The 8,900-nt window shown below is 30.8% G+C and overlaps 1 long non-coding RNA gene across 1 annotated transcript; it reads right to left on the reverse strand.

Annotated features, from left to right (window-relative positions):
* Positions 1–3,284: 3,284 nt before the first annotated feature.
* LOC111021723 (uncharacterized) lies at positions 3,285–4,579 on the reverse strand. The gene is made up of 2 exons (XR_002602869.2): positions 4,467–4,579; positions 3,285–3,501 (listed from the first exon to the last, which is right to left on the reverse strand). It is a non-coding gene; the product is annotated as an uncharacterized LOC111021723 (long non-coding RNA).
* Positions 4,580–8,900: the final 4,321 nt, after the last annotated feature.

An 8,900-nucleotide genomic window follows, 5' to 3' on the forward strand; every position in this document is an offset into this window, starting at 1 on the left:
TGAGTGTTTCCACCTGAAAATGAAAACAACACTCCAACTCTAAAAGACATAAAAATATACAATTACAAAATAATTATTCTAATAAAATTCTGCATACAATATCTAACTAAGTTAAAAGAATAGAAAACAAATTAGATAGGTCAAGTAATATCAACTCAAAAGAACAGTTTAAACCAATAGATAGAACAAAACCTTTGTTCAAACCCTTTGAAATTTCAAATCAATATCTAAAGGCAATAAACCTTTCAAGTATAGATTCAAAAAATAATTTAGACAAAATTAATACACAATTGCAAAATTTAACCATACATTCTACCCCTTCAACTTTTAAGGTAAATATTATAGCCGAAGATCCTAATGAAACAATAACAAATATAGGGGAACAATTTAATAACCTTACCTTCCAGAAAATAGGAAACTAAAGACATGCCAAATTAAAAAATTATTATTCTAGAGCTTCTTTTCCTGACATGCAATATGAAGAAAGATCCGATCTAACACAAGTTCAATATATGGGAAGTGGCATTTATAAATGGAACATAGATGGTATGACCGAATATCAAATATGAAGTACAATACAAGAAATGACTTTGACGACCACTACCTACAAAATACACCAAAACACTAGACATCAAATTGCAAAGATTTTAGCCTCTAGTTTTACAAGGCAACTTAAAGGATGGTGAGATAATTGTGTATCCTAAGATGACAAAGTAAGAATATTAACAGCCATTAAGGTTTGAACAAGACGGATCCCAAATAAATCAAACTCAAGATGTTGTTGCAACACTAATATATACAGTCACCAAAAGTTTTATAGGTGAACCCGTTAGATTTCAAGAAAGGACTTCTGAAATCCTCACAAACTTTACGTGTCCAAAATTACAAGACTTATGATGGTACAAAGACGTTTTCCTCAATAAGGTTTTTACACGAACCGACTGTAATCATCCTTATTGGAAAGAAAAATTTCTTTCAGGATTACCAAAATTGTTTGCCGAAAAAGTACAGCAGACCATTAGACAAACTTATCAAGGAACCATTCCATTGGAAACTTTAACATATGGATAAATAATTAATAATGAAAGACTTGTTTTATGTACAGACCTCAAACTTAGAGCCAAAATGAAAAATGAAACCTCTAAACAAAGACAGAAATTATGATCTTTTGTGCTCAATATGGTTATGAGAAAATTCAAACTCCCTCTACACAAAAGAAATATAAAAATAGGAATAATAAAAATTACAAAGAAACCCATTACAGAACTCCATAAAAAACGAAAATATTACCAATACAACCAAAAACAATATAATAAATCTCCTCCAAAAAGAAAAGGTAAATCTTTTAAAACCACAAAACAACGAAAATAAATTATCTGCCACAAGTGCAAACAAAAGGGGAGATATTGCTCCAAATTGTCCTATGAAAGGAAAAATTAATAACCTAGAAATAGATGATGAACTCAAAAGTCAATTATTAAACATATTAACTTATTCTTCCTCAGAATACGATGATAATCTTCTTATGATCAAATTTTTGAAATCCAAGAAAATACTGATGAAACATCTTCTGAAGAATTATCATCAGAAAATCAAATTGAGCCCTGCACCTGTAAACAAATAATTAATGTTATAATAAAAGATCAAGAATTTCTTTAAATATTATAGAACAAATTGATGATCCATAAATCAAACGGGAATATCTACTAAAATTAAAAGATTTAATAACTAGTGAAAATAAGGCAAAAAATAGAGAACATTATAGTCTTATTAAAATACTTTCACGTTTTGAACCCAAAACCAAAACTATAACACTTTAGGATTTTCATAGAGAAGTAAATCTTTTAAAAGAAGAAATTTAAAATATTAAAAAAGATAATTCTCAAATACAATTGGAATTATTAACTCTGAAAATCCAACAAATAACTGATCAACCTTCAAGATGAAACACTCAGAAATATTGAAATAGAAGATAAAACAAATGATGAATCTTTTATTAACATTATAAATAAACTACACTTGCAAAAATGATATTCAGTCATCAATCTCGTAGTAAGCAGAGAATATCATTTAGCCTCAAAGGATTAGTCAAAAGTCTTCCATGTCTATCGATTGTTAACCCTCATGCATCACTCATAGTTGAAACCGATGTCTCTACATTGGATACGGTGACATTCTCAAACAATCCACACATAGTCTAGAACAATTGGTTAGATATCACTCTAGAATTTGGATAGGCGCACAAAAAAATTATTCTACTATCAAAAAAGGAATTTGATCAATCGTTTTATGCGTCAACAAATTTCAAAGTGATCCTATAAACAAAAGTTTTTTGATACGTGTTGATTGCAAAGTTGCCAATGATGTTTTACAAAAGGATGTCAAAACTTTAGTTTCCTGACAAATTTTTGCTAGGTGGCAAACAATTCTTTCATGTTTTGATTTCTAAATTGAATCTATAAAAGGGAGCACAAACTCCCTTCCTGATTATCTTACAAGAGAGCTTCTAAAAGCAAAGATAGAGAAAAATGAGCCCTCAAAGAGAGAAAATGAAGGAGATGAATGACCAAAACCTAAAATGAAAGCCTCATATTCTCAAGCTTATCATTTTCTCGAAGGAGAAATATAAACACCAAGAAGAAAAGAAAAAGCACCTCAACAAGAATCTTCTCAACGAGGTAATGCAATACCTACATCAAATAGATTTCAAATAGATTTTGATGTGATAATCTTGCATAAAATCAAATTTACCTATTTGATAGATTGTTTTGATGTCTACATTTAGTATGGACCAAATATGAAGATTTCTTTCAATATGGGCTATTTGAGCTTCTTGACTATTTACAACCTTAATGTGGGAGTTATCTGTGTAATCTTCTTTGATTTGTTTTCCTTTCACTACAACAATCAAGGGTTTCAGCGACGAAAATTTTTCATCGCTGAAAAGAAATTTTCGTTGCTGAAGAACGTCAGCGACGAAAGAATTTTCATCGCTAAAACTGAGTCTCTAAAGAGGTAAGCGACGAAAACACGCATTCGTCGCATATTGGCGACGAAAATAAACTTTTTGACGCATATGCGACGTAAATCATTTGCGTCACATTTGCGATACAAAAACGCCTTCGTCGCATTCTGACCATATTTTTCCCATTACAATTTTCCTTTCTTGCAAGTTTTCCTTGTTTTTTCATTCTAATTCTCCTTATTATGCAAAAGTAAACACAAATGTCTAATCGACATCAAAATTCGTCACTAAATTTAAAACATTCAACTTGCAAAATTAATTAGATAATAATATGAATTTCATTAAACAATATATGTCATTGAAAACATATACAAGTTTCTGCAAATAAAAACAATTCAATTAGAGTACGTACATATAGAATGAAATTTCTGAAAATTAAAACAACGAAATGTCTACCAAAATTTACAAATAACATTCTCCCTCCAATTGAGCCAAGGTTACAAAATATGTTTCCACCATATATCGTTGCATCAATCCTGTACAAAAATTGCATCAACTATTGTTGTAGTACAAATATTAAAGCCTACACTAATAGACAAAATTAAACAAATATACTAAACCAATTTTACAAACACTCCTTTGTCAAATAAATATATATAGAACAAAAACTCAAAAATCCAAATTAAATAAAATTAAACCACAAAAATATTTATGTTTTCCTCATTCAAACCCGAGAATAATAAAAAACAAATGACATAAGCAACTATCACAAAATCTATCAAGAACTATTCAAAAACTTATGCACTTACTTAAAACCCACAAAACCTGTGGAACACCTCCTTAAACCATACCCCTCTCCCCCCGCTACCTCTCGCTCTTCATTATGATATAATTCCAAGAAAATGATTTACCAAGAAGTTTAGACATTAAGAAATTTTTGAGATATAGACCAAATTCTTTAATTTTCTTTCTAATATTGTAACAGACTTGGAATTCTTATTGCTAGAATTTCTACAACACGGGAACGCCAAGCTTACCAACGGTCTTACGATTCTACTGCTGGGAACACAAGGCTTACCAACGCGCTGTTCAGTAGAAAGGAAAGCAATCTTGAACTTCAAAATCTATTAAAATACTAGAGTTCCAGTGTGGCTATTGATCTAAAATTTCTCAAGATCTACTATCTTAATACCACTCCACCCAACTGGGTATGAATGGCTCAGATACCACTGAGGCCTGGATCAGGTTGATTGTTTAGGTTGAGATAATGGAATTAAGAATATTGTCTAATGTAATAAACATCTCTTGGTTTATATATGATACAATATTGAATGGAGATGAATGTATGGAGAATGAAAACAAATGAAAGATCATGAATATGTGTGATGCAATAGCTTGGTGGCATTAGAATTTGAAATAATGTGTGGTGATAAGAAGGCATTGTAAATCATAAAATCTTTTGGATTTAATTGGTAAATAAAGAGGCAAGATTTAAACTTACTTGTAAGAAGAAGACAAAAGTTGGGGAAATGAGTAGTTTATTCAAACTTGAGCACCGTTCCCTTTTACAAACTTAAGATCACTCACTTTCTAACTCTGTCCTCTATTTACAACTACTTGCTTCCTTTATAGTACAGTAGGAAGCGTTCAAGTACAACACGTGGAAAGTATTTACAACACATAGGCATTACATAAAAGTAAAGTACAACATGTGGAAACTAACTAAAATACATAGGACGCTAGGTGTCGATTTACTAGGACTACATGCGACACCTTTACAAAACTAAAACACATGACATGCTAGGTGTCGGGTTATTAAGGCTACGTACGACACCTTTACAAAACGACAAACTATGTCTTGATAGAACTTTGTTGATGAAATCTCCAAGGTTGATTGGGAATTTGTCTCGAGAGGTTGATTAGAATCTTGTCTTTATTGACTTGGTTATTGTGAATAGATATGACTCATGAAATTGGCAGACTTGATTGTCGTCATCTTGATCTTTGTCATCATCATTATCTTGACTGTCGCTCGGAGAAGAAATTTGTTGAATTATATCAGTCAGTTCTTGATCATTTGTAACTCATGTCATGGCTGCAATGAGTCTTAATCTTTGAGCAAGGAATTGTTGATTCCGCTGAACATTTTGTTTTTTATTATGTGGGTAGACATAACTATTTTTCGACTACTTGTCTTGAGGCGATTGCTGTATTGAACTTGTCCCACTATTTGATTTTGTACATTTGGTGAAGACGGGATATTCCATTGGTTTCTATAATTGAATAGTCCCAACAAAATATCCAAGCTAAAAGAAATAATTTGAAAATAGCAAAAGAGGATTGAATGGATCTGTAAAAACATTGATTGAAAAATATTTGAAGTTTTGCGAAAGTGGATAAGGTAGAATAGCCTCGGTAAGACCGAAAATATTCCAATAGTCATTAAACCATAATGGAAAGTTTCACACAAGATTTGTCAAAAATAATAAACCAGGAATGATTGTAATTATTTAACCAAAACATATTATACCAAGCGTTTTGACAATCAACGTATGAATATGTTTCAGGAAAGAAAGTGTGGGTAAACTTCTTTTCGGTGTAAATATTTTAATTCCATTTTGTGAGTGTTAATACACGGAGAATTTTGACTTTTGAAAAAGCAATTTTATTTGGATGGGTTTTGTCCTTCGTATGGATTAATTTAATGGAATCTATTTCTATAAGTATATGTTCATAGAATAATCGGGTTTTATGAATTTGGTCTAGAATTAAATGAAAGTTTGAAAGAAATGTTTTTTTGGATGATTTCAGAGATGAAAGTATTTAAGTATTCTGGGTCAAGAGTGGTAATAAATTTGGTTTGAGATTTTGAAAGGTATTATGTGGTAACGGAGTTCTTGGTGGTTTTATCAAGAATTTCATCAGGGAATTTATTTGCAAATTCTATAGATTTTGAATGATTTTTTTTACCCACTCAATTAATTAATTTCAATTTTTTCCATTAATTTTTTAAAGTTAAAATTTTCGATTTTCACATTAAATGATTTTCTCAATTAGATTTTTGACTCATTCAATTAGTTTAGATTCTTCAAATTTATAAAAAGAGATTTTTTTTACTCATTCTTTAATTCAATATAAAAGAAGATTGTGAGTCAAACCAAAGGGTATTTTCGTAATCCCATATTCACTAAAAAGTTGAAAGGGGTCAAAATTTCAATGGGAGGGGTCACACATAAGAGTTTTTGTAAATGAGGTCAAAATCTGAATTGAATTAATTATAAGAGGGGTAAGAAATCCTAACTTCTTATCTAAACTCATGTTTTACGTATGTTTCGAACTTGAAAACAAAGAAACACATATCACATTTTTAAAATCCTCTAAAAAAAACATTGTTGTCCACTTGTTTGATCATTGTCCAAATACTATCTAAAATCATTGTTCCCACATTTTCACTTTTGAAGAGTTAGGTACGTTACACTTACAATCTTTTTTATTTTAAAATTGCTAAAATTATTTGAAATATTTCCCCATTCATACATTCTACTGGAATGAGCTTCTTGAAAAGAGAAAAAAAAAAGCATTGTTTAGATCGTTGTCTTGACCAATACTTGGTCCAAGATTGAAGAAAAATTGCATCACGATTGAATGTTATTCAATCCTGGTGCATCCTGGTTCGAGACCAGAGTCGGGACACATCCCAAACTATTCTTGAACCAGGATTGGTTCGAGACATGTGCCGGAGTAATCCCGAACCATGATTAGTATGTGACATGTCTTGGACCAATACTGGTCCGAGACGGTCTGAAATGACAATTTTTTTCCTTCTTTTATTATTATTTTTAATATTTTTTTAAACGATCGATTTTCTTATCTCACTTAGTTTTATTCTATTTGCAGGATGCCTCACGTTTTCATAATATTCAGTGGAGAATGGAACGAGAGTGAAAAAGATTATGTTGGTGGTCGTACGAGAGGATTGACAATGGATACTACAACCACGTACGAAAAATTTATAGGTCACGTGTATAGATTGAGTAATATAAACCCCCTACAGTTTGATATTATAATTAGACGTGTATATCATTTTACAACTAAAGTTTGTGTAATGGAGATAATTGATGACAATGACTTGAGTTTTTTTTTTTTTTTTTGTACTAGTGAGGATGTATCTGAATTGCCTATATAAATATCTACCATGTCAAAGTAGGTACATGAGAATGAAACGTACATGCCTTCTTTCCCATATTATGTAGACCAACACGTGTCATCGATTCTTATGTCCATAACTTGTATTCTCCCATTCTAGAGACCCACATATCCTATATCCTCATTTCCTTCCTCATCGTCGAACTCCTCTTCTTCCCAACAGTCACACACCTCCTACGGACATATAGGTTATGATATAGTAGGTTTAACACCATTAGATTCAGATGTTGTTCCATGTAATCTGGGAGAAGACATAGTATGTGATTGGGATGCGTCGAGAGTGTGGAATGATAAGAAAGATGAAGTGATGAATCATATGACCCGTTGCAGAAGAAAGAGACTCTGAAGCAAAATACGGGAATGGTGACAATGCTGATGCACTTGATGAAGAGCCTAATGTGGAATAGGTACACACTGAGTTTAGCAGGGATGAAGAAGCGATTCGGTAAATTATATGTAATGGTCTCACCAGACTACCTAATTATGAGAAATTGCAACTCATGGTACAGTCTTCTAGAACAAATGATGTTAAGGAGGGTGAATTATTTGATACGAAGGAGTTGATGTTGAAAATGCATTTAGTTGCAATGTAGTGAATTTTCAGTTTAAAGTAAAAAAGTCGACACTAGAACTATATATACTTTGGTCGTTGATACTAGTTGCACGTGGAATGTAATATGTTCAAGATTAAAAAATATTGTACCGTCCATACATGCAATGGTGGAGTTTTGAAACAAGATCAATGGTGTCGCAACGTCATCGCGACGCGACGTCATTCCCTGAAAGGTCTCTTTCGAGATAAGGGTTTGGAGTCACCACCAATCATCTACGAGTTGTGATTGGTCACCTATTTAAAAGAAATTTGGTCTGCTAAAACAAAATTTTAGTTCGGGAGTCGATTGAGTGTAGGGAAAGTGTTTGCTTACTACGACACCAATTTGAAAACGATACCATATTTTGTCAAAAATTATCTTATTATTTTATTTGGTCCAAAAGAAAATTAATTTGTGTTTTTATTTAAATGTCATAACTAATAATTATGAGTGGCACGAAGACCATTAGAGAAATTTTATCACCTCGAGAATATTGGATGGTACCAATTTCCATCGTTGGAGTTTTCGAAATAATTCTTTAGTAAAACAATGATAAAAAAAAAATCAATCTTACTTTGAGGCACACAATATCTCAAACTTGGGTCATGAATATTAATGTCCAAGTCCCTTGCTAATGTGTCAACATTTAGGATACAACTTAAATTTCTTCTTTAAAATACAAACTTTTTATTTTCAAACTTTGTTTAAATTAAAAAAATTATTTTTTTAATTAAAAAGAAAAAAAATCTTCTATTTATTTGAAGTTTGAAATTCGTTTTAAAAAAAAAAAATTCCTATTTATATGATCAAACTTATTTAGAAAGATATCTTATTCATTTTTTAAAACTTATTTAACAAATATTTCATTTTAAAAACAAACATTTACTTACTTTGTGATTTGAGATTTATTAATTTTAAAACAAAAATTTTCCATTCAATCTTTTATTTACTTTCCAAAAGGACTTTACTCTTAAACTTCCTTTTAAAGAAAAAGTTTCCTTTAAACTTAATTTTTTACTAAATCAAAGAGAATAAAATAAAATAAAATAAAAAATTGAAACAATATCTTTTATTCATTTTAAAAGAGACTTACTTAAAAACAAACAAAATTTTGCATTTGAGATTGCAAATGGATT

This window comes from Momordica charantia (assembly GCF_013281855.1).
Source record: "Momordica charantia cultivar OHB3-1 chromosome 5 unlocalized genomic scaffold, Mcharantia_2.0 BLBB01000005.1, whole genome shotgun sequence".
Classification (NCBI taxonomy): Eukaryota; Viridiplantae; Streptophyta; class Magnoliopsida; order Cucurbitales; family Cucurbitaceae; genus Momordica; species Momordica charantia.